The sequence below is a fragment of the Mastomys coucha genome, unplaced genomic scaffold (assembly GCF_008632895.1).
Source record: "Mastomys coucha isolate ucsf_1 unplaced genomic scaffold, UCSF_Mcou_1 pScaffold14, whole genome shotgun sequence".
Taxonomy (NCBI): Eukaryota; Metazoa; Chordata; class Mammalia; order Rodentia; family Muridae; genus Mastomys; species Mastomys coucha.
In genome coordinates, this window is record NW_022196896.1 from 7,544,049 (window position 1) to 7,560,149 (window position 16,101).

A 16,101-nucleotide genomic window follows, 5' to 3' on the forward strand; every position below is an offset into this window, starting at 1 on the left:
GAACTATTTGAATTTTGTCTTCAAAAATATTCTTTTCCCTGTATTTTTAAGATATGCTGGCTTCACTGAATTTCTCTATCTAATTTACAATAAACTCTTTTTCTCCTCAAGTATAAGACAAGCAAAATTTAGTCAGTGCAACACTACATTGTGTTTCTTTTAATTAACATATGATTATATTATTTTTACTATTTCCTTTGCTCCATCCAGTGATTTCTCCTTCTAGCCCATCCCACATTCAACTCCATTTCAGCCTAGTGGCTTCTATTGCTTTAATTATTATTTTTTGTATGTTTTACTACTGCATGTATGTATATGGTTTCAAGGCTTATTATTTGGTGCTGGATAACCATTAGGTTTTTATCCCTGTAAAAGACTAATTCTCCCTTTCCAGGTAGTCATTAGTTTCCTTCAGTCTTTGTCTAGGGGTAAGGCCTTGTGAGATTCCCTCCTGCCATGGACACATGCCTATTGCTTTTGTCCTTGTTTACCTTTTATTTATATAGCCAAATGTTCAGATTTCACAGGTTCCCATTTCTGTTATTTCTAAAAAGAATGAATTTGTTTCTATGATAGAAAAATACCTTTTCATTTTTTAAATGCTATTAAAATGCTTTATCTGTAGAAAATAATCATGTCATTCAATAAATGTATATAAGGGCACATTTTGAGAAATTATATATCTCTTTTCATAGATTGCTTCTGTGTTTTCAATTCATTCATTTTCTCATAATACTTAGTCTAGTTAATTATATGAAATAATTATAATTTTTTCTGTTTGTTGTTAAAATTCAATTTTTGCTGTCACCCTAGTTCCGGGTGCTGCCTAGTCTCTTGTTCTTGATCTAAGAACAGTGTCGGCTATGACTTTTTGGTGGTTTTGTTCATTGTTTTTCTTGATAATTAACTTGATGAGATTTAGAATCTTTATATAAACAAGTCTGAGCATATCTTGAGGGATTATCTAGATTAGGTTACTTCACTTGAGAAGAGAAGACTCACACTTAATGTGTGTTGGTGGCACTATTGTACATGCACTGGTCCTGAGAAGTGAACTGAGCCCAGCTTTCTCCTACCTGGGTGTGGATGTGATATGACTAACCCCCTAGATTCCTGCTACCAAGACTTCTTTCTGGGAAGACCTAAACACCCAAACTGAGTATAGGATAAAATAGCTTTACTTTTTTATTTCTGCCAAAATAAACTCTTCCCCTTTTGAATTACTATTTTGTTCTTGTTTCAGCAACAATAAAAACTATATGTAAACATATGTATTGACCTATATCATGTTTGTTTGTATCATTTCAAATCACTAGACATATCAGATTAGGGACCACTTTGCTGTGTTTGACTACATTTAATTATTATGTCTATATTTTTTCTAAAATATTTAAAGCAAAGTCTCATCCTGACATAGCATGGGTTTTCATTATACTCATGGAATGTGGCCTGTTTGTGTAAACACACCTACTATGCTGCATTTTTAAAGTAGACTCTACCTTATGGTATGTGCATGTCTATTAGTACATATGTTTCCGTCTTTATACATATTTTCTTTTGAGACAGGGTTTCTTTGTGTGGCCTTGGCTGTCCTGGTACAGTGATTCTGACTCTTTCAGCTGCTTGTTGGGTCTTTCAAAGGGCAATCATGATAGGTTCCTTTTTTTCTTTTGCATGCAACTCTGCTTCCTTCCTTCTTTCTTTCTTTCTTCCTTCTTCCCTCCCTTCCTTTTCTCTCTTTCTTTCTTCCTTTCTTTCTTTCTTTCTTTCTTTCTTTCTTTCTTTCTTTCTTTCTTTCTTCCTTTGTTTTTAAATTGGATATTATTTACATTTTAATTGTTTTCCCATTTCTAGGTCTCCTCTTAGGAAACCCTCTATCCCATCCTCCCCCCTTCTACCTCTATGAGGGTGCTCCCCCAGCCACCCACACATGCCCATCTTCCCACCCTGGCATTCCTCTATACTGGGGTATTGTACACCCTCATGCCTAAGGACCTCTCCTCCCATTGATGTTCTACAATGGCCATTCTATGCCACATATGCAGCCAGAGCCATGGATCCCTCTATGTATACTCTTTGGTGGTCCAGCCCCCAGGTGCTCCAGCGGGTCTGCTCTGTTGACACTGTTGCTCCCTCCTCGGGGCTACAAACACCCTCAGCTCCACCAGTCCTTTCTCAAACTCCTCAATCAGGGATCGTGCTCTCAGTCCAATGGTTGGCTGTGAACATCTGCCTCTGTATTTGTCCGGCTTTGGCAGAGCCTCTCAGGAGACTGCCATATCAGGTTCCTGTCAGCAAGCACATCCCAGCATCCACAATAGCTTCTAGGTTTGGTGACTATATATAGGATGGATTCCCAGGTGGAGCAGTCTCTGGATGGCCTTCCCTAGGTCTCTTTTTGTGAGTGCTCCAAAGCTTCAGTAACAGTGTCAGACCTTGGGGCCTCCCTCTGAGCTGGATCCCACTTTGGGCCTGTCACTGGACCTTACTTTCCTCAGGATCCTCTCTATTTCCATCCCTGCAGTTCTTTCAGACAGGAAAAATTATGGGTTAGAGTTTTGACTGTGGGATGGCAATCCACCCCTCACTTGATGCCCTGGATGTTCTTCTGGAGGTGAACTCTACAAGTTCCTTCTCCCCACTGTAGAGTCAAAAAGAATCCTCCTTTCGATTCCTGAGAGTTTCTCACTTTACAGGTCTGTGGTACATTCTGGAGGGTCCCCGCAACCTCCTACATTCTGAGGTTGCCTATTTCCATTATTACTGCTGACCCTCAGGGCTTCAGTCCTCTCCCCCTGCCCATGCCCAATACCTCAGCATGTTCCCCTCCCCCCATCTACTTTCCTTCCAAGGTTCCTCCCCCCTTCCTCCCCCCTGTGATTGCTTTCTTCTCCCTCCCAAGTGGGATGGAGGCATCCTTATCCTTGGGCCCTTCTGCTTGTTGACCTTCCCAGATGTCCCAAGACAGAAGAATGGATATAGATAATTTGGTTCATTTATACAATATAATACTACTCAGCAATTAAGATGAGCACATCCTGAATTTTACAGGCAAATGGGTAGAACTAGAAAATATCACCCTAAGTGAGGTAACTCAGACCCAAAATGACATGAATGGTGTGTACTCACTAATAAGTGGATATTAGCCAAAAAAACAAAACAAACAAAAAAAAACAAAAAAGAATACAGAATACCCAAGATACAGTCCAGAGAACTCAAATTTGCACGATTTTGATAAGAGGTATAAAAATCTTCTTCAAAAAAAATGGAGTATTTATTCAATATTTCTCACAATTTTTAAAGGAATATGGTAAAATATAATATTTTAATATCATCTAAACTTTTATAGGTTTTATTAAATATATAAAAAAGTTGTATTTTAAATGTCATTGAGAAAGGTGGCTTTTAGCCTTTTAAGTATTGTACAGCAACAATTCATATTTCTAGTTGTTCATTTCTTCAATACATTAATTTGGCCTAACTTGATGTCAAGAAATGAAAATATTTGTACAAAAAATAAACTTAGGTGTTAAAATCAGCGGAGCATCTTACTTCTGCATGGCAATTATCAGAATGGATTTTAATGAACAGCCTTAAATTCGGCAGAGTAGTAGGAAATACTCAGAATGTTAAACATTGCTCAACAGGAAATGCTGACTTAAGCAAAGCTGCATATGGTTAGACTAAGAAGGGCAATAAACCATAGTTTCTTTTATTTGGTTCAGCTAATTTACTTTGAGTTTCTTTTTTAACTGTTTGTACCAACCAGGATAAAACTATTGATGATAAAATTAATATTCGTGGGCACCTAGTTGTAACCAGGCACTCCTTTAAGGACTTTCTTTGTATTAATTTGCTTTGATCTTTAATAGGGCCTTGATTGCTATGTGAGAAATTGCTGTTCCTGATATTCTGTACTTATTAAAATAAGAGGGTCATTGGTAAGAACATGGATTTGGGAACCTCAGCTCCTATCAGTAAAAGTGGAGATGCTTATACTCTGCCTTGGGTTTCATTCGGTCACTGTATAATGACAATTATTAACAAGTAAGTAAATTTATAGTTTTCAATTGTTAGTTTTAAAAGAGAAGAAGAAGCTATTCTATGGATCCTGGAAAACCAATATGATTTGCCAGATTAACTTGATATTTGCATGAAAAAATAAGTGACATGAAAGGAAAGCTATTTTATCCCAAATGTTTCAAAGTGTTGTCTTTCAGATCTAGAAATGGGTTAAGATAATACTCTGCCTGTGATTATGGATGAAATTATAGAAACTAATTTCCATAGTCATGGGAAAGTAAGATGAGCAGGAATTTCCAGAGACTTGAATGTACATTCACTTTGTCACATTAACTTAATGAGTTTGGAGTGAGGAAGCACCGAGCAAGTGAACAAGGCAAATACAGCAGGATAACCTGCACTTGGAAGTTCTGTAAAGCAAAAGATGAAGAAGGACGTACTATTGTGTTACCTTTTACTGTAAAGTATTCAAGTTCCAGCAGATTAAAAATGTGCAAACATTAACAACTATGTTTCAAATTTAATACGTGCCTGTCAAACTCATTCTTTATATGAAGTACATTCAGATTCCTACTTAATGGAAATGAAATAATTTTTTATAATATGAATCATTTTAATCTTTTTACTATTTATTTTTGTCTGTTCTATTGCTCTTAAATAAAGAAAATTAAAAGATAATGAATGTACACATGACAGTTTAAAATGGATACATGCGGACAATGGGCAATATCATGGCTAAAAAGTTATGGGGAAAGTGGCAGTCTCTTGCACTGAGGTTTTATTTTAATTTTGTGTCTCTATATTTTTATTTTTTTTCTAAAAATATAAGCAGCTTCTGTAATATGACAGCATGGTAATTTTAATTTTGTGGAGTAGATAGGACAGGGTGTTCTTTTGTAGATAAAAAGTGTGGATAACAGCAATGCAAAAAAAAAACATAAATGGAGACAAACACAGTTTACTGAATATATAATTCTGCCTCTCATTTAGATTGCAAACCTTCTAAGAGCCTAATATCTCTGCTCCTCTATGGATTTCAGCGTGTAGCAAACATAACCTTCCCAGCGTGTAGCAAACATAACCTTCCCAGCCAGCAGTGGTCAAGTCTCAAGCTTTCTCCTTCTGGGTGGTGCAGGTAGACTTTCACTTTTCTTTCCAAATAGGGCGAGTGAAACCAAGTCAACTGGGCCTGTGCACCAGTACATCAGTCAATGTATGTGTCTTTATTAATTGATAAAATTCTAGACCTCTCTTCTTATGTCTATTTACAGCTTTAAGCTTTAAAAACAATAGATTCAGATAATCACTGCATTTATCATGTGGAGATAAAATTAAAACAGCGGTTGCAGGAGCACTGGCCTATTTCTTAAACTCTGAATTTAGATATAAGGAAGCTTGGTGATTTCTATTAGTACAAGCAAGTATTTTTTGTAATGAAAATACAATTACAGAAGCTGTGCCCAGTCCTCTGTGCACTGTTATCTGACCCAAGGTTCTGTCTGCATTCCTGAAGGCCTTGCTTCATCAAAGAAAACTAGGTAAGACCCTACCTAAGGTCTCTTGGCTGTCAGGTGCTGTTAGGGAACACCCAGTAGCTGTGAACTGCACCCTGTCTTCTCCACTCAGTTTTCTAGTCCACAATGCTACCTGTATTCCCAAAAGTCTGCCTGCACTGGGGATAACAAGGTAAGACTCATTCCCTATCTTTTAACTGTCAAGTCCCTCTAAAGCACACTCAACAGTAGTATATTTAGTCTGTCCCCTGTTATCCATTTTCAAGCCCATAACATTGTCTGAATTCCTGGAGGCCTACTGGCAAGAGCAAAAATCAGGCTAAACTTATCCCTAAGCGCTTACCTCCTAAGCCCCTTTCAAGCACACTCAACATTAGTAAACCAGACTCTGTCCCCTGCACTCAATTTTCTAGCCTACAACTATGCCTTCATTCCGGGAGGCCTGTCAGCACCAGAAACAATCTGATGGCTGAAGGCCATCAACACAATCAGTTTCCCATCCAACATTGGTACATACCTATGCTCAATTTCCTGACTTGTATATCATCCCTGTCTCCTCCCACACCTGATCCAGCCCCCCCTTTATTTGCCTCCCCCTCTTCTCTTCCTCCCAAGTTCTTCCAACTCTCTACTTCTGAAGAGTAATTTGTTCCCACTTCTAAGAAGGGCTGAAGCAGCCACTTTAGTTTTCCTTCTTCTTGAGTTTCATATGGTCTGTGAGTCATATTGTAGGTATTCCAAGCTTTTTGCCTAATATCCACATATCAGTGAGAATATACCATGTGTGTTCTTTTGGGACTAGTATTACCTCACTAGGGATGATATTTTATAGTTCTATTTATCCTCAAATTTCATGAATGGATTTGATATAGTATTTTTGTACCTTTCTTCATAAGGGATTTTTTTTTTTTGTTATACTCTTTATATTGTCTTATTGGTCTAACTAAAACTTCAAGTACTATATTGAGTTGGTACAAAGTGAGTGGAACTTTGGTCTTTATGTGGTTTGGCTATAAGGGAAACTGTGGCCTTAAAAAATTAATTGGAATTGGGTTACCTCACTTAGGATGATATTCTTCAGATCCATCCATTTCCCTAAAAATTTCAGAAATTCATTGTTTTTAATAGTTGTGTAGTATTCCATTGTGTAGATATACCACATTTTCTGTATCCATTCCTCTGTTGAGGGACATCTGGGTTGTTTCCAGCTTCTGGGTATTATAAACAAGGCTGCTATGAACATAGTGGATCATGTGTTCTTCTTATACATTGGAGCATCATTTGGATATATGCCCAGGAGTGGTAAACCTGGGTCCTCGGGTAATACTATGTCAATTTTCTGAGGAACCTCCAGACTTATTTCCAGAGTAGTTGTACAAGCTTGTACTTCCACTAGAAATAAAGGAGTGTTTCTGTTTCTCCACATCCTCACCAGCATCTGCTGTCACCTGAGTGTTTGATCTTAGCCGTTCTGACTGGTGTGAGGTGGAATCTCAGGGGCATTTTGATTTGCATTTTCCTGATGAATAAGGATATTGAACATTTCTTTAGGTGCTTCTCAGTCATTCAATATTCCTCAGTTGAGAATTCTTTGTTTAGCTCTACACCCTATTTTTAAATAGGATTATTTGGTTCTCTGGAGTTTAACTTCTTGAGTTCTTTGCATATATTAGATATTAGCCCTCTTTCAGATGTAGGATTGGTAAAAATCTGTTCCCAAAATGTTGGTTGCCATTTTGTCCTATTGACAGTGTCCTTTGCCTTACAGAAAATTTTCAATTTTATGAGGACACAGTTGTCTATTGTTGATCTTAAAGCATAAGCCATTGGGATTGCAATGGGAAATGGGGAACTAGGGATAGTCACCACAAAGTCCCAGATGCTAGGAATCCTAAGCAAGAGACTCCCAGAACCCAATGGAGAGGATATTAACTAAAATACCCAACAAAGGGGAAGAAGAACCTGTAGAGACCATATCCAGAGGTTAGGCAAGCTCTCCAGTTTTAGGATGTGGCCACCCATTCATCTCCAATTTTTAACACAGAATTGATCCTCTCTAAATGAAATGTGGGGACAAAGTATGGAGTAAAGACTGAAGAAAAGGCCACCATCCATAGACTGCCCTACCTGGGGATCAATCCCACAATAGAAACCAAACCCAGACACTATTGTGGATGCCAAGAAGTTCTTGTTGACAAGAGAATGATATAACTGTGTCATAGAGGTTCTTCCAGAGCCTAACAAATACACAGGTGGATACTTGCAGCCAACCATTGGACTGGGCATTGGACTGCAATGAAGGAGTTAGCTAAAGGACTGAAGGAGCTGAAGGTGTTTGCAACATCATATTAACAACAATATTAACCAAGCAGAGCCCCCAGAACTCCCAGGGACTAAAGCACTAACCAAAGAGTACACATGGAGGGACCCATGGCTCCAACTGCATATATAGCAGATGATGACCTTATCTTGCATCAATGGAAGGAGAGACCCTTGTTCTTATGAAGGAGTATAGGGAAATCCCAGGGCAATGAGGTGGGAGGTAGGTGGGTGGGGCAGCACCCTCATAGAAGCAGGACAGGTTGTTTGTGGAGGGGAAATTGGGAAAGGGGATAACATTTGAAATGTAAATGAGTAAAATATCCAATAAAATATAAGGTGATACAACAAAGAAAGTGAAACAAAAAAATGAAAATAAACCTCAATCACCTATAGGAGGACCAGCAGTCTCAACTAACCTGCACCCCTGAGATTACTCAGACACTAGACCACCAACCCAATAGCATACAGTAGTTGATTTGAGGACCCTAACATATACACAGCAGAGGACTGCCTGGTCAGCCCTCAGTGAGAGAAGATGTACCTAACCCTCAAGAGACTTGAGTCCCCAGGAAGATGGGAAGTCTGATCAGGTGGGAGGGTGGAGGAGGGGACATCATTGTGGAGACAGGATGGGGAGGAGGTATGGGATGTTCAACAGTCAGAGGGTGGTCCAGGAGGGGACAAAAATCTGGAGTGTAAAAAAAATATGTTTAAATAAAAAAAAATGAAAGAATAAAAAAGAAATAATAAAGTAAAAAATAAATATTTATCTTAATTTGAAAAATAAAACACACAATCATAAGAGCCAGAGAAATATGCCACCACTAGATTCTAGAGATCCTCTATACCAACACCTGAAGACCTGAATACTCCAAGACAACCAAATCATGAGAAAATGACATTAAATCTAATCTTGTAAAGATAGTAAACACTTTTAAAAGTAAAAGATGAAATCTCTTAAACAAGTACAGAAAAACACAATCAAAGAAGTACAGGAAATTAATAAAATTGTACAAGACTCGAAAGTAGAATTAGAAGCAATAAAATATACAAACCAACCAACCAAACAAAAAACCCAACCAACCAACCAAGCAACCAAACAAATAAAATTCCCACAAACACAAATGGAGGAAATCCTGAAGATGGAAAACCTATGTCAGAGAACAGAAAATACAGAGGCACACATCACCAAAAGAATATGAAAGATGGCCTTCTGTGTCATCCTTTCCGCTGGGGCAGACTGCTAGCTGGTCTGCTACCTTGAAGACAATATATCCTGAGCCATTCCAGAAGATCCACTGCACTCAGAACATTCAGGCAACTGATATCACAGCCTGAGGCATCCCAGGAGATCTTCATACAAGGCAACTGGATAATCGACACCACAGTCTGAAGAACTCCAGGGGACTCTGTGGCATGCAAGGCAACTGACCCTACAGACTGAGAACCTCCTGGGAGTTCTGCTGAAACAGGGAAAGAGAAAACACAGCACAAAGGCCCCTCTGGAGAACATCTTCACACAGGACATCAGCTTGACTGCTACTCTGAAGATCCAACAGTCTGAAGGCCTCACAGGAGATCTATGGCAACCAGGGTAACATATCAGCAGCATTCCTGCCCCTCTGAACATACCCCAGTTGGAAGGCCCATAAGAGGTCTGCTACAGCCAGGGCCATAGGCCTACTGGGAGACCTGAAGCAACCAAGGAACAAAAGAGCAGACTCCAGACAGAGTTACGCAGACCAGCAAACACCAGGGATCACCACATGGCCAGAGGTAACCACAATTCCATAAAAAACAGAAGTCAATATACTCGGATATCATTAGAACCCAGTTCTCCCACTATAGCAAGCCCTGAATATACCAACACACCTGAAAATCAGGAAGCTGACCTGAAGTCCTATCTCATGAAGATAATAGAGTCCTTTAAGAAAGATATAAATAACTCACTGAAAGAAATATAGGAAAACACAGGTAAACTGGTAGAAGCCCTTAAAGAGAAACAAATAAATACCTTTAAGAAATACAGAAAAACACAATAAACAGGTGAAGGAATTGAATAAAGCAGGTCAAGACCTAAAAGTGCAAGTAGAAACAATAAAGAAAACACAAATGGAGGTAAACCTGGAAATGGAAAACCTAGGAAAGAGGTAAGGAATTGCAGATGTATCACCAACAGAATACAAGAGATATATAAAAGAGGGGATCTCAGGTAAAGAAGATACTGTTGAAAACATTGATATAACTGTCAACGAAAATTCAAAATGTAGAAAACTCCTAACTCAAAGCATCCAAGAAATTCAGGACACAATGAAAAGACAAAATCTAAGAATAATCAGAATAGAAGATAATGAATATTCCCAGTTCAAAGAACATGAAAATATCTTCAACAAAATCTTAGAAGAAAATTTACCTAAGTAAAGAAAGAGATGGCCATAAAGGTACAAAAGAAACCTATAGAACACCAAATAAATGGGAACAGAAAAGAAAATCCTCTCATCATGTAATAATCAAAACACTAAATGCCCAGAACAAAGAGAGAATGTGAAATGATGCAAGGGAAAAGGCTAAGTAACATACAAAGGTAGACCTGTCAGAATTACACCAGACTTCTCAAAAGAGACTATTAATGCCAGAAGAGCTTGGTCAGAGGTCATACAGATTTTAAGAGAACACAAAAATCAGCCCAGGCTACTGTACCCAGCAAAACTCTAAATCAACATAGATGGAGAAAACAAAACATTTCAGGACACACCCAAATTCAAACAGTATCTATTTACAAATCCAGCCCTATAGAGGGATCTAGTAGGAAAACTCCAACAAAAGGAAGGTACCTATATCAAAGAAAGATAAGATATTAAGCATCTCACAGCAAATCTAAAAGGAGAGAACCACAAGCACATGAAGCTACTTGTAAAAACAAATATATAAGGAACCAACAGTCTTCTGTCTTTAATATCTTTCAATATTAATGGACTCAACTCACCTGTAAAAATACATAAGCTAACAGACAGATACACAAACAAGATCCAGTATTTTACTGCATATAAGAAACACACCTCTGCTGGGTGGTGGTGGTGCATGCCTTTAATCCCAGCACTTGGGAGGCAGAGATAGGCAGATTTCTGAGTTCGAGGCCAGCCTGGTCTACAGAGTGAGTTCCAGGACAGCCAGGGCTATACAGAGAAACCCTGTCTCGAAAAACTAAACAAAACAAAACAAAACAAAGAAACACACCTCAATAACAAAGACAGACTCAGAGTTAAAGAATGGAAAGATATCTTACAAGCAAATAGTCCCAGGAAACAAGCTGGAATTTCCATCTTAATATCCAAAAATTAGATTTTCAACCAAAAGTTATCAAGTGTGATAAGGAAGGACACCTTGAGTTCATCAAAGGGAAAATCCACCAAGAGAAGATCTCAATTCTGAACATCTATGGCACAAATGCAAGGGCATGCACATTAATAAAAGAAACTTTGCTAAAGCTCAAAATACACATTGAACCCCACACAGTAATAGTAGGAGACTTCAACACCCCACTCTTACCAATGGATAAGTCACTTAAACAGAAATTAAACAGAGACATAGTATCACTAATAGAGTTTATGAAACAAATGGATTTAACAGATATCTACAGAACATTTTATCCTAAAACAAAAGAATACACCTTCTCAGCACCTCATGGTACCTTCTCCCAAATAGACCATATAATTGGTCACAAAACAACCCTTCACCAATATAAGAAGATTGAAATAATTCCATGCATCTTCAGATCACCATGGCATAAGGCTGATCTCCAATAAAAACAAAAATAATAGAAAGCCCACATACATGTAGAAACTGAACAACTCTCTACTCAATGATAACCTAGTCAGGAAAATAAAGAAAGAAATTAAAGACTTCCTGGAATTTAATGAAAATGTTGGTACATCATACCCAAAATTATAGGGTCACAATGAAAGCACTGCTAAGAGGAAAATTCATAGGACTAAGTGCCTTAGTAAAGAAACTGGAGAAATCTTACACTATTTAATAGCACACATCTAGAACAAAAAGAAGCAAATGCAGCCAAGAGGAGTAGAAGGCAGGAAATAGCCAAAATAAACCAAATACTAACAAAGATAATAATATGAAGAATCAACAAAAGCAAAAGCTGATTCTTTGAGAGAATCAACAAGATAGATAAACTGCTAGCCCTAACTAAAGGGCCCCAAGTCACTATCCAAATTAACAAAATCAGAAATGCAAAGGGAGAAATAACAAAAATGGAAGGAATTCAAAAATATTATCAGATCCTACTATAAAAGACTATACTAAACAAAACTGGAACATACAGATAAAATGGATGGTTTTCTAGACAGATACCACATACCAAAGTTAAATCAAGAGCAGGTAAACTATCTCAACATACCCAAATCACATAAGAAGACAGAAGTCATTAAAAAACTCCTGACCAATAAAAGCTCAGGGCAGATGGACTTGGTACAGAATTCTACCAGACATTCAAAGATGACATGATACCACTATTCCTCAAACTATTCTATAGAAAGAGAAGTAACACTACCTAACTTGTTCTATGAAGCCATAATTACTCTGCTATCTAAATCACACAAGGACTCAACCAAATAAGTGATCTTCATACCAATCTCGCTTATGAATACCAATACAGAAATTCTCAAAATTCTTACAAATTGAATCCAAGAACACATCAACCATCATTCTTTAATCCCAGCACTCAGGAGGCAGAGGCAGTCAAATTTCTGAGTTTGAGGACAGCCTGGTCTACAGAGTGAGTTCCAGGACAGCCAGGGCTACACAGAGAAACCCTGTCTCAAGAAAACCAAAACAAACAAAAACAAACAAACAAACAAACAAAAACAAACAAACATAAAACTATCATTCAACACAATCAAGTAGGCTTCATCCCAGGGATGCAAGGTTGATTCAATATGTGAAAATCCATTAATATCATCCACTATATAAACAAACTCAAAGAAAAAAATCACATGATCATCTCCTTAAATGCAGAAAAAGCATATGACAAAATACAATATACTTTCATGTTAAAAGTATTAGAGAGATCAGTTATTCAAGATCCATACCTAAACATAATATAATAAATATATAGTGACCAACAACTGATATCAAATTAAACAGACATACACTTGAAATAATCCCACTAAAATCAGGACAAGACAAGGATGCCCACTCTCTCCATATCTATTAATATAGTACTCTAAGTCCTAGCTAGAGCAATAAGACAACAAAAAGAGATCAAGGGTATAAAAATTGGCAAAGAAGAAATAAAGGTATCACTATTTGTAGATGATATGATAGAATATATAATCCACCCCAAAAATGTTACCAGAGAACTTCTCTACCTGATAAACAACTTCAGCAAAATGAGTGTATATAAAAATAACTCAAATCCGTAGTCTTGCTTTACACAAATGATAAACAGCCTGAGAAAGAAATTAGGGAAACAAATCCCTTCACAATAGCCACAAATAATATAACATATCTTGGGGTAACTCTAACCAAACAAGTGAAAAACTTGTGTGATTACAACTTCAAGTTTCTCAAGAAAGAAATCAATGAAGATCTAAGAAAATGAAGAGATCTACCATGCTCATGGATTGGCAGATTAATATAGTAAAAATGGCCATCCTACAAAAGGCAGTCTACAGATTCAATGTAATCCCCATCAAAATATCAATGCAATTCTTCAAAGACATGGAAAGAGCAATTCTCAAACTCATCTGGAAAGGCAAAAAAGCCAGAATAGCAAAAACAATTCTTTTTTTTAATTACTAAATTGTTTAATAAAAATTCAGTCCTCATCACTTGCTCTTATGCTTCTTAGATCAATGTACAGAGTGTCATCCCAGGGTTTACATAAAGACACGCACAGTCAAACACACACTGTAGCCCAGCAGAAAAGCCCTCACATATCATGGGAGCTATACGATTGCCTCTCGGTGGTATCAAAAAGAAAAAAAAAAGAAAAATGAAAAACAAAGAACAACAAAACAAAACAAAACAAAACAAAACACCATTCTTAATAAAAAGAAAGGCTAGGGGAATCATCATCCCATTGCTTTACTACAGAGCAATAGTGATAAAAACTGCATCGTATTGGTTCAGAGACAGACACATTGCTCAATAGAATAGAATTGAAGACCCAGAAATAAAACCACACACTTACAGACATTTGATCTTTGACGACAAAGAAGTCAAAAATAAACAACGGAAAAAAGAAAGCATCTTCAATAAATGTCACTGGTCTAACTTGCTGTCTGTATGCAGAAAAATGCAAATAGATCCATATTTGTCACCTTGCACAAAACTCAAGTCCAAGTGGATTGAGGACCTCAGCATAAAACCAGATATACTGAATCTAATAGAAGAGAAAGTGGGGAAAAAGGTTTGAACTCATTGGCACAGGCAGAAATTTCCTAAACAGAACTCCAATGGCAAACACTCCAAGATCAAGAATTGATAAATGGGACTTCATGAAACTGGAGTGCTTCTGTAAGATAAAGAGTATGGTCAATGAGACAATTTGGCAACCTACAGGTTGGGAAAAGTTCTTACTAATCCCACATCTGATAGAGTGTTAATATCCAAGATATATAAAGAACTCAAGAAGCTAACCACCATAAAAACAAATAACCCAATCAAAAATTGGGGCATAGAACTATACTAAGAATTCACAACAGAGGAATCTCGAATGACTAAGAAGCACCTAAAGAAATATGCAAAGTCCTTAGTGATCAGAGAGAAATGCAAGTCAAAATGACCCTGAGATTCTACATTACACCAATCAGAACGGCTAAGATCAAAACTTCAGGTGACAATACATGTTGGCAAGGATATGGAGAAAGAGGAACATTACTCCATTGCTGTTGGAATGCAACCTGGTACAACCTCTCTGGAAATCAATATGGCCGTTGTTCAGAAAATTGTACATAGTACTACCTGAGGACCCAGCTATACTACTCCAGGGAATATACCCAGAAAATATTTCAAGATGTAGTAAGGATACATGCTCCACTATGTTCATAACAGACTTATTTATAATAGCCTGAAGCTGGAAAGGACCCAGATGTCCTTCAACAGCAGAATGGATACAGAAAATGTGGTACATTTACACATTGGAGTACTACTCAGCTATTAAGAATGAGGTCATCCTAAGTTTTGCAGTCAAATGGATGGAACTAGGAAATATCCTGAGTGTGGTAATTCAGACCTAAAAGGACATACATGGCATGTACTCACTAATAAATGGATATTAGCAGAAAAAAAATAGAAGTACAGATTATCCAAGGTACAGTTCACAGAACTCACAAAGGTCACCAAGCTAAAAGGTCCTAATGAAGACTCCTCAGTCTCACTTGGGAGGGAGAAGAAAGCAATCATAAGAGGAGAGTGAGGGAGGGATCTGTGAGGGAAAGTGGATGGGGTTGGTGGGGAAGAAGGAACCAGATTTGGTATTGGGTGAGGGAAAAGGACTGAAGGCAAGCAGAGACAATGGAAACAGCTTCCAGAGGTAGGAGCTTGGGGGGACCCTCCAGAATGCACCAGAGACCTGGGAGGTGACAGACTGAGGAATCAAGAGGAGGGACCTTAGACATTATGTCTTATAGTCAGGAGAAGGAACTTGTAGAGCCCACCTCCAGCAGAAAGTCAAGGCATCAATTGAGCAATGGATTGCCATATTGCATACAAAACTCTGACCCATAATTGTTCCTGTCTGAAAGCACTGTAGGGAAGGAAATAGAGAGAAGCCAGAGGAAAGGAAGGTCCAGTGACAGGCCCAAAGTGGGATCTAGCTCAAGGGGAGGTCCCAAGTCCTGACAATATTACTGAGGCTATGGAGTGATCAAAAGGAACCTATCATGACTGCTCTTTGGAAGACTCAACAAGAAGCTGAAAGAGTCAGATGCAGATATTTGCACTCAACCAATGGACAGAAGCTGCTGACTCTGGTGGTTGAATTAGGGAAAGACTGAAAGAAGATGAGGATTAGGATGACACTGTAGGAGAACCAGCAGTCTCAATTAACTTGGACCCCCAAGATCTCTCATACATTGGATCACCAACCAGGCTGCATACACTAGCTGATATGAGTCTCCCAACACATATACACAGAGGACTGCTGGGTCTTGGTTCATCCAGAGAAAATACACTCAACCCACAAGAGACTGGAGGCCTCTGGGATATTTAGAGGTCTAGTTGG